The following is a 12777-nucleotide window of genomic DNA, read 5'->3' as shown; positions in this document are numbered from 1 at the left end:
GGAGAACTCAGGCGGGGGTGGGGGAGGGGCAGAGGCAACCGAGGCTACCAGAGCCCAGGGGATAAATGCTCAGAAAGCGGGGGGGGAAGGGGGTCCCCAGGGACAGGGTGGGTAGAGGCAAGGTTTTTGGGATGGTGGGGACAGGAAAAGGGGGCACGGAGTGCAGGGAACGCACAAAAGGCACCCGAGCTGCAGGAGCTCAGAAGGGCTTCACCTGTCAGCGGCCATCTTGAAAGAAAGGAAGAAAGAAAGAAAGAAAAGAAGAAAAACTCCTGTTGGTCTGGGGACGCTGGAAGAACAGATCATCTCCCTTCAAGGACTGTGCCTGTCAGCTCTGCAGCCTGAGTACCTTGGACTGGTGAGATGCCAGCTCTCTTTCTCTCTCTCTCTTTTCTCTCTAGGCATACATTTCTGAACCTGAATTGTATTAGTTAAGCTTGAGCTAAGTTTCCCCAAATACTTAGTGAAACCAGGGTAGTATTGAAACTGTTTGTGTTTATTTTCCTTTTCCATGGCTATTACTACTAGTACCATTATATATTTCATATGCTTAGCAATAAATAACTTTTAGAGTAAAACTGGTAGTAATTGGGTATATTTTTCCTTCTCTTCTTCCCTTTCCTCCCGTGCTCTGCAGCAATGCTTCTTTTACCTAAGCTAAAGATCCCTGTGAAGCCCAAAAATATTGTGGGGTCTGCTCATCAAGAGGTCAAAGATTGGGACGTGCTGAGTTTGAAACCCATAAGGGGATCAGCTTGTACAGGCTGATTGACCCAGTTTGACACAGACGTGCCCCATGAACTGAATGCTGGCCCATGAGGGTGTCAGCTGGACACTCAGACGGATTCAGAGGGATGCTGTTTACCTGTGTGCTTGTGTCTGACTGCAGTTTATTGTTGCTCTGATTAACTGATTCTTGGCATATGAGGGTGTCAGCCTGTCCATGCTGATCAACCTGGCCGGGTCAGGCGTGTCACATTAATTTGTGTGTGTATGACTGATTTGGTGACTGGAGGAACCCAGTCCCATTAAAACTGAGTCCTGCAAGATAGCTCCATTGGGGGTGACGGCTTGCAGAAGGGGGAGATACAGCTCCGTATAGAAACACAAGTAACACAAGCAGCACATTGACAGAATTACCAAGACCCTAGAAACTATCACTAATAAATGAGCACACCCCAAAGTAATGGGCAAATCTGGTAACAGTTGGGAGTGAGGCAAAGGCAAATTTATTACAGCTTACACACACACAACAGTTAACAGAAAGATAAATGCAATAAGCAGATAATGCTGTATTAAAGAGCTAATAGTAAATAATAACAACAGATCATAACAACAGATAGATCAATTCTTTCACAGGCTAACTGGGCACTGTAAGCTAATTAGCCACTACTCTGTTCAAAACAACACAGAGGCAGACATGGGTTTGCAATTTATTGATAATCCCTCAATGCCAGGTATGCGTCAAGTGATTCCAGTGAAGTCAGGCATCCCCAATCAACGCTGTCACAGGGTTGCCAGGGAAGTTCCCTTGATCAGGATCTAATCCTCACTCACACCAGGAGTCTGGGGTCCAGGTGTGGAACAGAAATGACCATTCTGTTCCATCCTTCCTGCTCGTTACCTGATGCACATGGCTTTTATACCTAGTCTTATGTTAATCTGTTGGCCTCAGAGCCACTCACAATGTTGCCCTGTAGCTGGTACCCTATGGGATTGAAAGGTGTTAAAAATTATTATAAAAGGTTACTATCCAAACTCGGGTTTTTCCCATAAGCAAATTATGATGCAGCACCTTTAGGTTTGAAATTGACATTGCTCTGCCTAAGCCTCAACCCCTTTTAGGTTTCATTTGAATATGCTTTCTTGGGACATTTTTTCCTGGAATGTGTTGTGTGTGCCAGGCAATTGGATACAGTTTTTATCACTAAAGCTGAACCTGAGCAGAAACCGTTAGGTCAGCTAATCTCACAGGTACAGCTTTGCCTATGGGGCGCAGTCAGTTCCACGAACAGTTAATTTTTCATTTTGGTTAAACTTATGACAGACAAGTCACATTTGCAGTTTACAAACTTACAACCTTATATTAACTAATATTACCTGTTTAGGCAAAATACCAAATGCCTCCAAGAAGCACATATTTATTGCTTATTAATCCCTCTGGTTCTGGCTGTCACAATCCACCCCTTGCTGCTTTGGAGCATTTGGTAAGGCCTACAAATATGATTTCTGCCAGGTGGTATATACATGGTTGGCAGAAGCAACAACATTTACTTTGGCATAAGTATTAGACTGAATTTTATAATAATAACATTTAAAGATTATATTGAATAATATTATTTTTATGATTAAACGTATTACTACCACAAACCAAGGAAAAGGAGCACCTGTAGTAAAGGTATATATTTGTACAATACAGACCACTTTATACTACTTACACAGTGGAGGAATATTAATAGTGCGTTTAATAATTTTACCTCCCTCTTGAGTTACGAGAGCAAGTTGTTTTCCTTTTTGGGCATTTTCAAACAGACCTTTAATGTAGGTTGCTACTTCACCCCATCTCTTTAGCTGGAACATGTTTACATCTTTAATCCAGGATTTTGGAAGACTTAGGTTGAGGGTAACAATTTCTAATTGGGTTTTTGGCCACATTAAGGTGGTTTTCTGGTCTTGGACATATAGGGTAGCTGATGCCCCTTGGAAATCTTGAGCCTCTGTACTGTTAGGATGATATAAGTGGCCAGGACTTTCCCAGCAAACTCGTTGGGCTAAGGTAATATAGGGAGTTGCTGGTAGGGGTGTTACACAATCCATGTTGGAGGGACTATCAGGCCACCCTCTTCATGAAGTTCCCAAGTTTATTACAATGCCATTTACAGGGTACACCAGGGATTGGGCCAAATACTTGGGATCTTCAGGGTTTACAATTTCCAAAATGGAACAATGCAAGTCCCAGTCCCACATGCACCCCCCTCTAAGTCCTGTAGTCAAGAGATGGGCAGTGGACCATGTGCCATTTGCTACCCCATGTACTACAAAAAAGCATTTTGTCTTGCTACACCCCTCCCAGCCTGTGCTCCATGTGTCTCAGTAAACTAACCGTTGAGCTAAAGCTGGGGGTAGTCCATGGTGCTCTAAGCCAGCAGCCATTCTTTGTGCCTGAGATAACCTTCATTTTCCCCAGGTATTGAGTAAAGTAAAAGCTGTACTTGGGCACAAGCAGTGCTCCAGGTTTGATTAGCAGCGGCTTGGAAGGCTGCATGCATCAAAAGGTGACTTCTTTCTGCTGCTTTTTGGCCAATGGTTGCCACTAACTCATCAGCATATTCTAAAGCCAAGTTATCAATTATACCTCCCTGAATGAGAAAACCTATGGCTCGCCATATATCCATGATTCCTTGGGTGTTTTTTCTGGGATTTATCTATGTTCCAAACTCCCATGGCTGAGTTGAGCCCATTTCACACACGGTCTAGGGTATCCCTCTTTTTCCGGGAGATTGAAGGCTGGGCGGTGGGTTGGAAAACAGTTGGCTAGGCCCAGCACAGCATATTTTCTGCCAACCAAGCACCGGAAGAGCAGTTAGGAAATGCTGTTCTACAAACTATTGCTTGGGGTTAAATGTGATACGGCATTGAACAAGGAGGCATTAAGGAGGACCGAAGTCCTGGTTTGGAACCTCCACCAGGGAGTGACGTTAGATAAGCAAAGTAGCGGATACAGCTGTGGTGACTCCTTTAGGATTAACAAGGTACATCCTTGCTTAATGCAAAAAACGGCTCGGGGTTCTCCTGTTCGGGTGTTTATCCATCTTCCATCTTCCTTTTGGGATTGGTAAATTTCCCAATCGGGTTGGTCAAAGGAGCTCATTCACTCGGGTGTGTCCCCATTTGTACTCTTAAATGCACACTTCCCAGGTGCGACTATGGCTTTGGTATCTTGCAGAAATTATTCTGGCACGGTGCCCCACATGGGCTCAGCCAGTTCTTCTGGGCTGACCAGGGCTGTGTCCTGAAGATTTTCCCAGACTGATTGGCAATATGCAGCTATTGTTTATTCAATTCTGTGAGCGAGCCCCCCTTCATTCATATGGTGGAACCACAAAATAGCTGGAATGTGGGACATGTTGGCCTCCCATTCCGTGGACCACCACTTGACAGCATAAGAGCCATTTTTTAAACTACCACAGTACCTTGCTGTATCTGGAGGACTGGTGTATTTGGTGAGCTGAACACCATTATTCCAAAGTGTCAACGGGCAGGGGAACTGCTGGAGCTATAGTCTCCCATGGAGGTGGGGTTGGAGGTTTTGGTCACCTCCTTGGGCTCCAGGTAGTTGTAGAATTTCGATCTGCAGGTGGGGTTGCAGCAGTGGTCATGTTGGGACCCAGGGTGGGCAGCGCACCTGCAGGCAGAATATAACAGCATCAGGGCCATTGGAAGAAACCACAAGAACCTCCCCCTGTTCCACATTTGTTTTTCCCGATCCTGGCATATGGGAGGAAACCAAGCAACTACCCTGTCCCACAGTAACATTGACAGATTCCTCCTTGCCAGTCCACAATCCACCGTCGGCAACTCAAAGGCCAAAGTTTCGCACTTCTTCAATTGTGGCTGGGCACTCCCAGTATCCCAGCATGTCTGAGGCTTTGGGAGTGGGTGCGATCCAGGGCGTGGGAGCATGTGAATGCCCCACAGTAATCAAACAGTAGCAAATGACCAGAAGTCCCATCATAATGGCATTCCACCCCTTCATTATTAGGTGAGGGTGGTGCCATCGCTCTGGAGCAGGCTGATGATTCCAGGCTGCCTCGGGGCCACTATGGCTGTGCCTGTGGATGGACCCAATCTAAAGGAACAAGAAAAAATGGAGTCTGGCTCCCATTAGATGGATCCAACCTTGACACTCACCATGAGCTATCTATGTCCCGTGCCATTAGCACCCCTTCCCATTTTTCCCCCTCTGGATGTTTAACTACTACCTGGTCCACCGCTTGCAGTTTCTCCCAACCACCCCTTGGCCGTTCTATTGCCGGCTTGTAGAGTCTGGCCTGACTGAAGGCTTGCTGTATGGGGCTTCCTCCGGGGCAGGGCCGATTGTTGGCCCAGTTGACTGAACAACTCAGGTGCAAGTCCCAGTCCTTGAGGGCTGGGCCAGCAGTCATTCACAGGTTGCATTTTAGGATACCATTGGCCCGTTCTACTAGCCCATTAGATTGTGGGCGATAGGGAATGTGATAGGTTCACAGCACATGATGTCTTGCGGCCCATTCATAGACAAGATGATTACGAAAATGTGAACCATTGTCACTTTGCAGTTCTATGGGAGGTGGGTAGGTGTCTAGCAGGTCTCCTAGTGCTGCACAGGTGTCTTGCACAGTGGCCTCGGCGGAGGCCCAAGCGAACACCATTTTGGTGACTGTTTCTACGGCTACAAACACATACTGTCACTTTCTGGGAGTGCGGGGAAGCAGGCCTATAAAGTCACATTGCCAAACTTGCCATATTACCTTTCCATCGTGCAGCGACAAAGGGGTAGTCGAGGCAGGGGTTAGTCGACCTTTGACCTCCTGGCAGGTGATGCAAGAGTTGACTAATTCCTGTTCTTCCCTTTTAGTTAAGTGAATGCCCCAGGTGGCTGCTAGGCGAGCAGTGCCATTGCAGCCAGGGTGCCCATGCTGCCGATGCAGCCACTCTGTGGCTAGCACTCCAGGGGTCTGGTGGGAGGGGCTGGGCAGTTTTCCTGGGGGTGACTGAGCCTCTGCTTCAGCAACGAGGGCTTCTGTGTTGCCTCTGGCTAGCTCATCCACTTGCCTGTTCCACTTTGCCTCAGGCCCCTCAGCCTTTCTGCTCCCATGCGCTGCACTGATGTGCCGTATGTATAAGGGAAGGCCTCCCTGTGCCATTTCCCACAAAGCTTCCCACTATTCATGGCTTAGATGTCTCTTCCCTGCCTTTTGAAGATTTCCTTCTTCCACAGGAGTAGCCACTTGGTGAAACTCTCCACTACCATCCATGAATCGCAGTAAATATAAATGGGCCTTGTCGGGTAGCCTGTTACCTCTACCAGTTCATACTTGGCCACAGTGACTACAGCAGCTAGCTCAGCATATTGTGCACTTTGACAATTTCCCCCCCAGGGTGAGTTGCTTATTATCCTGGATTCGTATGGCAGCCCCCCTCCAGGTATGACCTTTGGCTGAGCCGTCGGTAAACCAGATCACTATGTCCTCTGACGTTTCCATGTTGAGTGAAAAGGGGGGTGCTTCCTTGATGGGAGACGGCTTGTCTGGGCTGGCCGTGTCTGGGTATATGTTAATTGTGCTCTCTGTGACCTTTGCTACTAATACTAGATGTCCGTTTGGGGTCACCTGCTGAGCTTGACTTAAGATATAATAGATCCATTTTTGCAGTGTGGTTTCTTGGGCTCAACCCCCTGGAGGGAGGTGTCTGTCGGACAATAGCATTCTTAGGATGGGCACCGGAGTCATTATGACAGTGAGAAGCTCCCCTCTCAGGGCCTCTGTGACTGTTAAAGCTGTGGCTGCTGCACACAGCATTTGTTCCAGAAGGGTGTATCGGGCTTCGGCCTCTTTCCAGCCTCAGCTCCAGAAGCCAAGGGGTTTTACCTCTGTCTCAGGTGTGTCCCTTTGCTACAAGCTCCAATGGGGCCCCCCTTCAGACACGTTTACATGGAGCCAGAGCGCCCCTACTGGGTGCCGTGCTGCTAGGGAGAGTGGGTGATCACTGCTTCCTTGAGGGCCCGCATAACATGTTGGGGCTCGGGGCCCCATTCCCACTCTGTTTTTTTTTTCTTGCATGGATTATACAGAGGCCAGGCCAACACAGTAAACTCAGGGACATGCAGGTGCCAGAAGTTAAGTGCACCCAGCTGGGCTTGCAGCTCTTTTACAGTGTTGGGGGCAGGGGTATCTACCAGACTCTGCAGCTCTTTGGCTGGTACACTGGGTCCACCTTGCTACCATTGGATTTCCAGGAATTCACACTGGGGCCCGACTTCTTGGATCTTTTTGCTGAACAGCGTGAACCCAAATGCTTGCACCTTTTCCTTTAGGGAGTCAAAACCAGAAATGGTTAATTCCCAGCCTTGACATCATCGACGTATTGCCAGACACGTACCTCTGGATGACTCAACTGGACTTTATGGACCACCACAGCTTGCTCTTTGATAGCCAAGGTGGGGCTGTGCACCCAGACATGGGGTAGGACTGTATAGGTGTACTGCTGTCCCAACCGTGTGAAGGCAAACAAAGGCCAGTGATTTTCATGGATGGGAATAACAAAGAACATGTCCTTAATGTCTATGAATCCCATCCACTGTGGGCCATAGCACCTCATGCTTTCCATCAGTGCAGACATGGATGGGACTGAGGCTATCAGATGGTCAGTGTTGGCATTCAAAGCCCTAAAATCAATAGTCAATCGCCAATCCCCATTTGGTTTACGTACTGGCCACACTGGGTTGTTGTACAGGGAATGAGTTCGAATGATAGTTCCATCCTCCAGCTCTCGGTTGATGATGTCCTTGATGGGTTGCGTTCCCTTGGGGGGTATGCGGTATTGAGGTCAGTGTACCCCCTTCATGGCTGGCAGAGCAAGTGGGGTCATGGAACATCAGGCTACTGCCGTCATTATATGTCCTTCTGCTTGCCTTCCTGAACCGTGGCACATCCAAACTGCCAAGTTTCCTGTTTAAGGATAAACCGCTGCTCCTGCAACATGTTTAGTCCCATAAGGTTCGGCCCTCCCCAGAGCCTGACAGCAGCTGCTGTTACTATGGAGCCATTAGGCAAGGTGAAAGTGGGCTGGACCAAATGTCCTGATCGTCTGGCACCTCCAACTCCTACTACCTGTTAGGGAGTTCCCTGTGCCCCTTTCCATTCTGCACAGTCCAAAACACATAGCTGGGCACCAGTGTCTAGTAGCATATTAATTGACTTTTCCCTTCCATTGAGACAAATCTTTATAGGTACTTGAATTAAGGGGCCAATATTATTCTGTGTTACCGGTCCCGATACTCTACTGCCCCACGATGGCCCCTTGCTCTGGGGGTTGGGTTGGCCGGGACTCCTACTGCTGGAGGTCAGGGGGTTCTGAAGGCTCTGTCTTCTTCCCTTTCCCATCCTCACAGTGTTTGGCCCATAATACTTGCAGGACCGGGGTGGGCAGCCCATCAATTTGCTCTTTATTGAACCCTCCTGCCAGTAACTCCCTCCACATCTGTGTCTGCAGAGGTTTAGATTTTCCATTCCCCACTTTTCTGGACTTGTGGGGCCCTGCTGGATTGTCTTTCTCAGCGGCCACTGCCATGGCCTTGGCAGTTCTTATTAGTTTGGGAAGCCCCAGCTCCTGCAAGATTGGCAGAAGCTGTATCAACTGCCGGATTGCATTTCTTAATGGGTGAGTTACTAACTATTGTTGTAAAGCCAGCAGAACTGAAGCACATTCCGTCGGTGCTTGCCGACAGAACTTCCTCCACATGGCTTCTGTCACCAGTTCTTCATCTAGTGTTCCTCCAGTTCCCTGCTCGAATGATTTCAATTAATGCTAGTTAATACAGACATTATTAGATGCCTCTAAGTTAGCCCATGCCCAGGGGGAAAGGTTAAGCTCTTCTTCCATGTTATTATAACCCACAGCAACCACCTTCACTGCAGCAGAAAACAGAGTAATGTTATCCTGCCTGACCCACTGACCCAACTGGATTTCAGGGTGGAGAACCAATTGTGCTGCCTTGGTGCGACTCACATATACTGCCGAGGCCCCTTCACCATACATTCAAACTAACCAGTCTATTATTTGCTCCCCTGGTTTGGCCTTATGTTGTTTTTGTAATTCTTGGATTTCTGTGCGAGTAAAGGACTGTGTCTCTGTCCGGAGATTGCCCCCTTGTGGCCCTGTATGAGTCACCACTACTGGGAAGGTTTGGGCTAACTCTCCTCCTAAATTCTCTTGGGCTGGTGGGGCATAAGGAAGTGGGATCTCACAGGCTTCTTCTGTAAGCCTCACATGCTCATCATCTCCTGGCTTGCTTACTGCAATTTCACCATACAGATCCTCGCTCTCTGGGTCATCCCACAGCTCAGTTTTTGGAATTCTGCCATGAAGACACTGCCAAACCTTTTCAGGGGAAGTTTCGACTGATCATGCCACTTGTACCTTCTGCTCAAGGGAGGTGATTGCCTGTGTGACTAGTATTTTTCCCTCCCGATGCTCTAGTATCTCTAGTTGGTCTTGAGCAGCTCTAACAGCCACGCACGTGAAACTGCTAGAATCCTTTTCTTCCCTTAAGTCCCTCTCAAGCTGGGTCACTTGGTCTTTTAAGGATTGGTTCTCTTCATGGAGTTGAGTGCCTTCCTCTGCTCCCAGTCTTAGGCAGGTTGCCAGCAGCCAAGACAGGCATCCTTTCTTAGGTCTCCCCCTCTGCACAGCAATGAACATAGCCCACTGACAGGGTATTGTGGTGGGATCGCTCCAGGTGGGTCTTAACCTCTCTTTATCCCACCCTGGATTCTTAATACTCATAACCTCTTCTATTAAAGCAATCAGTGGGGTCCAACCCTCTGCCCCCTCTGCACCATTCTTTCCCTCCGAACTCTCCATCCTTGATCCTGTTCATGAATGCCAATTTTGTCACAGGCCAGCTGGGCACTGTGAGTGTATCAATTTTATCACAGGCCAACTGGGCTGTTTGATTCAGTTTCAGCTTGAGGAGGCAAAGTTGGGAGTGAAATAAAGGCAAATTTATTATAGCTTACACACACAGCAGTTAACAGAAAGTTATATGCGATAAGCAGATAATGCAGTATTAAAGAGCTAATAGTAAATAATAACAACAGATAATAACAACAGGTCAATTCTATCGCAGGCCAACTGTGCACTGCGAGGGTATTAGTCACCGGGCTGTTTAAAACAACAGATAGACAGACATGGGTTGGCAACTTATCGATAGTCCCTCAATGCCAGGTACACGTCAAGTGATTCCAGCGAAGTCAGGCTTCCCCGATCAATGCTGTCACAGGGTTGCCAGGGAAGATCCCTTGATCAGGATCTGATCCTCACTCACACCAGGAGTCTGGGGTCCGGGAGTGGACCAGAAATGACCGTTCTGTTCCCTCCTTCCTGCTGGTTACCTCATGCACGTGCTTTTTATACCTAGTCTTATGTTAATCTGTTGGCCTCAGAGCCACTCACAATGTTGCCCTATAGCTGTTACCCTATGGGATTGAAAGGTGTTAAAAATTATCATAAAAGGTTACTACCCAAGCTTGGGTTTATCCAATAAGCAAATTATGATGCAGCACCTTTAGGTTAGAAATTGACATTGCTCCGCCTTGACTCCAACCCCTTTTAGGTTTCATTTGAATATGCTTTCTCAGGATGTGCTTTCCTGGAATGTGTTGGGTGTGCCAGGCAGTTAGATCCAGGTTTATCATCAAGGCTGAACCCTGAGAAAAAAAAAAAAGATTGGGTTTCCTAATCTTACAGCTACAGCTTCGCATATGAGACCCAGTCAGTTCCACAAACATTTAATTTCATCATTTTGGTTAAACTTATGACAGACAAGTTACATTTGCAGTTTACAAACTTACAATCTTATATTATCTAATGTTACCTGTTTAGGCAAAATACCAAATGCCTCCAAGAAGCACATATTTATTGCTTATTAATGTCTCTGGTTCTGGCTGTCATACCAGCCCCATCAATGACTGCTCCGCCCAGCCCCAGCATCCCAGCTCTTTAAAAAAAAAAAAAAAAAAAAAAAAAAAAAAAAAAAAAAAGACCCACACTCACTGGCTGCTTCAGCAGCTGTTGGGGCTTCTGGGAGCTGATGGAAGAGTGCCCCCCCATGCAGTGCAGGGCAGTGAGGATTGACCCCCCCCCCACCTGGCAGGAAGCAGTGAATGTGGGGCTTTAAAAATAATAAAAAAAAAAGGTCTGAGATGCTGGGGACAGGTGGGGCTGGGGAATGGGGCTCATAGCAGAGTCCCCATGCAGCACAGGGCAGTGGGGGGACAGAACATATTGCCCCACCACCTGGTAGGATCCAGTGAGTACGGGGCTTTTTTTTTTTTTTTTTTTTTAAGATCTGGGATGTTGAGGCCAGGCAAGGCAGCCATTGATGGGGCTGGGAGAGCTGGAGGGGGATGGGGTCTGTTTGTCAACACCTGCACACTAATATCTTAGTGTTAACCCACACCATCAGTTTCCCAATTTTCTAATTGCTAACTTCAACCATGCTTTTTCAAAAAAAGAAAAAAACAAACAAGACATTTATTGACAGAAAGCAGGAGGCTATGGACAAGTAAATCCAATATAGTTTTGAAAGATGACTATTATCAAAGTTCCTGGTAGTACAGCTAGACAAATTTCAGAAATGCATTTTGGAGACTGTTCATTCCCTGTCCCTTAATTATTCAAAGAACCCATTTTTAGAATTATGATATTCTTCCTAAAGCACAAAGAGTTAATTCCTGTATTACTCTGTACTACTATTTCTTAAAATAACTCTGCTAGAAAAGTCAGCTGTGATAGCCCATTGTGCATGTTACTTTTAAGTAGTTTAAGCACATTTTCTTTAGAAACCATAACAATTTTAATGTTCCTGACAAACAAAGAAATAATTACCCTTGCAGTCAAGGAAAGTGCTGATGAGCACTAAGAGGGGGAAAAAAAATGGAAAGGAAAGTATCCACTTTAGCAGCTCCACTTAACTTAGTTTTTTGTTGCATTTTAACATGTAGTCAGCCTAATTGATTAAGTAAATCAATCCTTCCTTCTTTGGTTAAAAAAACCCACACACACACAAAAAAACCCCTTAATTTTTTTTCAGAAGTTGTTGTGGAGAAGTACATACAGTTGGAAAGCAGCTTCCCAAGAAAATTTAGGGAGGAAATTGAGTAAGATATAATAAAAGGGAAGTTACAAAGAAAACTAAAGAAAAAGAAAGGTACATTAGGTGAAATGTGTAGCAGGCTTACCTGAACAGGTTTTCAAGCACCATTGTATCTTGGAAAATGCTTGCAGATGTGCAAAGAAATTTAGGAAAGCACTTACACACATACCTAAAACAAAGCAAATGTGTAAGCATGGGCAGACCTAGAATTCTGAAAAGGGAGTGAAGGTCAGGTCATGTGGCGCATCATCACGTATAACACAATGCACAATTTTATCCAATTAAAGAGAAACTAGAAGTTATACTAACATGCTAAGAGCCTAGCATTATATTATTAAGTTTAAGACCCAAGCAAAAACTAATATAACTAAATATTGGAATGTACATTAATTGGATAGATTATATATTGTGTTTAAAAAATACAACAAATTAAGCAACAAATATTCAAAATATATGGTGTCAGTAGTCCTGTAGTCATTGTACAGTGCCTTTCGATTAATGCAGCTGGGGACAGTTCATAAGGAGCTTGCTGGTGGAGGACTTTAATCTTCTGAATGTTAAGTGTCAGTCTCATTTTCTTGTATGCCTTGGTAAAGACATTGACAATTTCCTGACATTGACAAATGTCTGCTTCCAAGTGAGCATACACTACAGCATCATTAAAATACTGGAGCTCAATAACTGAGGTCAGAAAGCTCTTGGTTTTGGTTCAGTATTGACTGAAGTTAAACAGTGTAACATTTGGTAGTTTAGCTCCAGGTTGGCTGGAAGTTTGTTGGTGATTGGCAAGGATCCTAGTTTTCTCCAATTAAAAATAACAAATTCTCTGATTAAAAACCCAAAATCCATCATAAAAATTA

At 46.0% G+C, this 12777-nt stretch overlaps 2 long non-coding RNA genes across 2 annotated transcripts; both read right to left on the bottom strand.

Annotated features, from left to right (window-relative positions):
- Nucleotides 1-1213: 1213 nt before the first annotated feature.
- Nucleotides 1214-8221, bottom strand: LOC132247169 (uncharacterized). Its single transcript, XR_009458503.1, has 2 exons — nt 5511-8221; nt 1214-4405 (listed from the first exon to the last, which is right to left on the bottom strand). It is a non-coding gene; the product is annotated as an uncharacterized LOC132247169 (long non-coding RNA).
- Nucleotides 8222-9749: 1528 nt separating this feature from the next.
- LOC132247168 (uncharacterized) lies at nt 9750-12128 on the bottom strand. Its single transcript, XR_009458502.1, has 2 exons — nt 12003-12128; nt 9750-10469 (listed from the first exon to the last, which is right to left on the bottom strand). It is a non-coding gene; the product is annotated as an uncharacterized LOC132247168 (long non-coding RNA).
- Nucleotides 12129-12777: the final 649 nt, after the last annotated feature.

This window comes from Alligator mississippiensis, unplaced genomic scaffold, assembly GCF_030867095.1.
Source record: "Alligator mississippiensis isolate rAllMis1 unplaced genomic scaffold, rAllMis1 scaffold_158, whole genome shotgun sequence".
Classification (NCBI taxonomy): Eukaryota; Metazoa; Chordata; order Crocodylia; family Alligatoridae; genus Alligator; species Alligator mississippiensis.
This window is presented reverse-complemented; position numbering and strand designations above follow the sequence as displayed.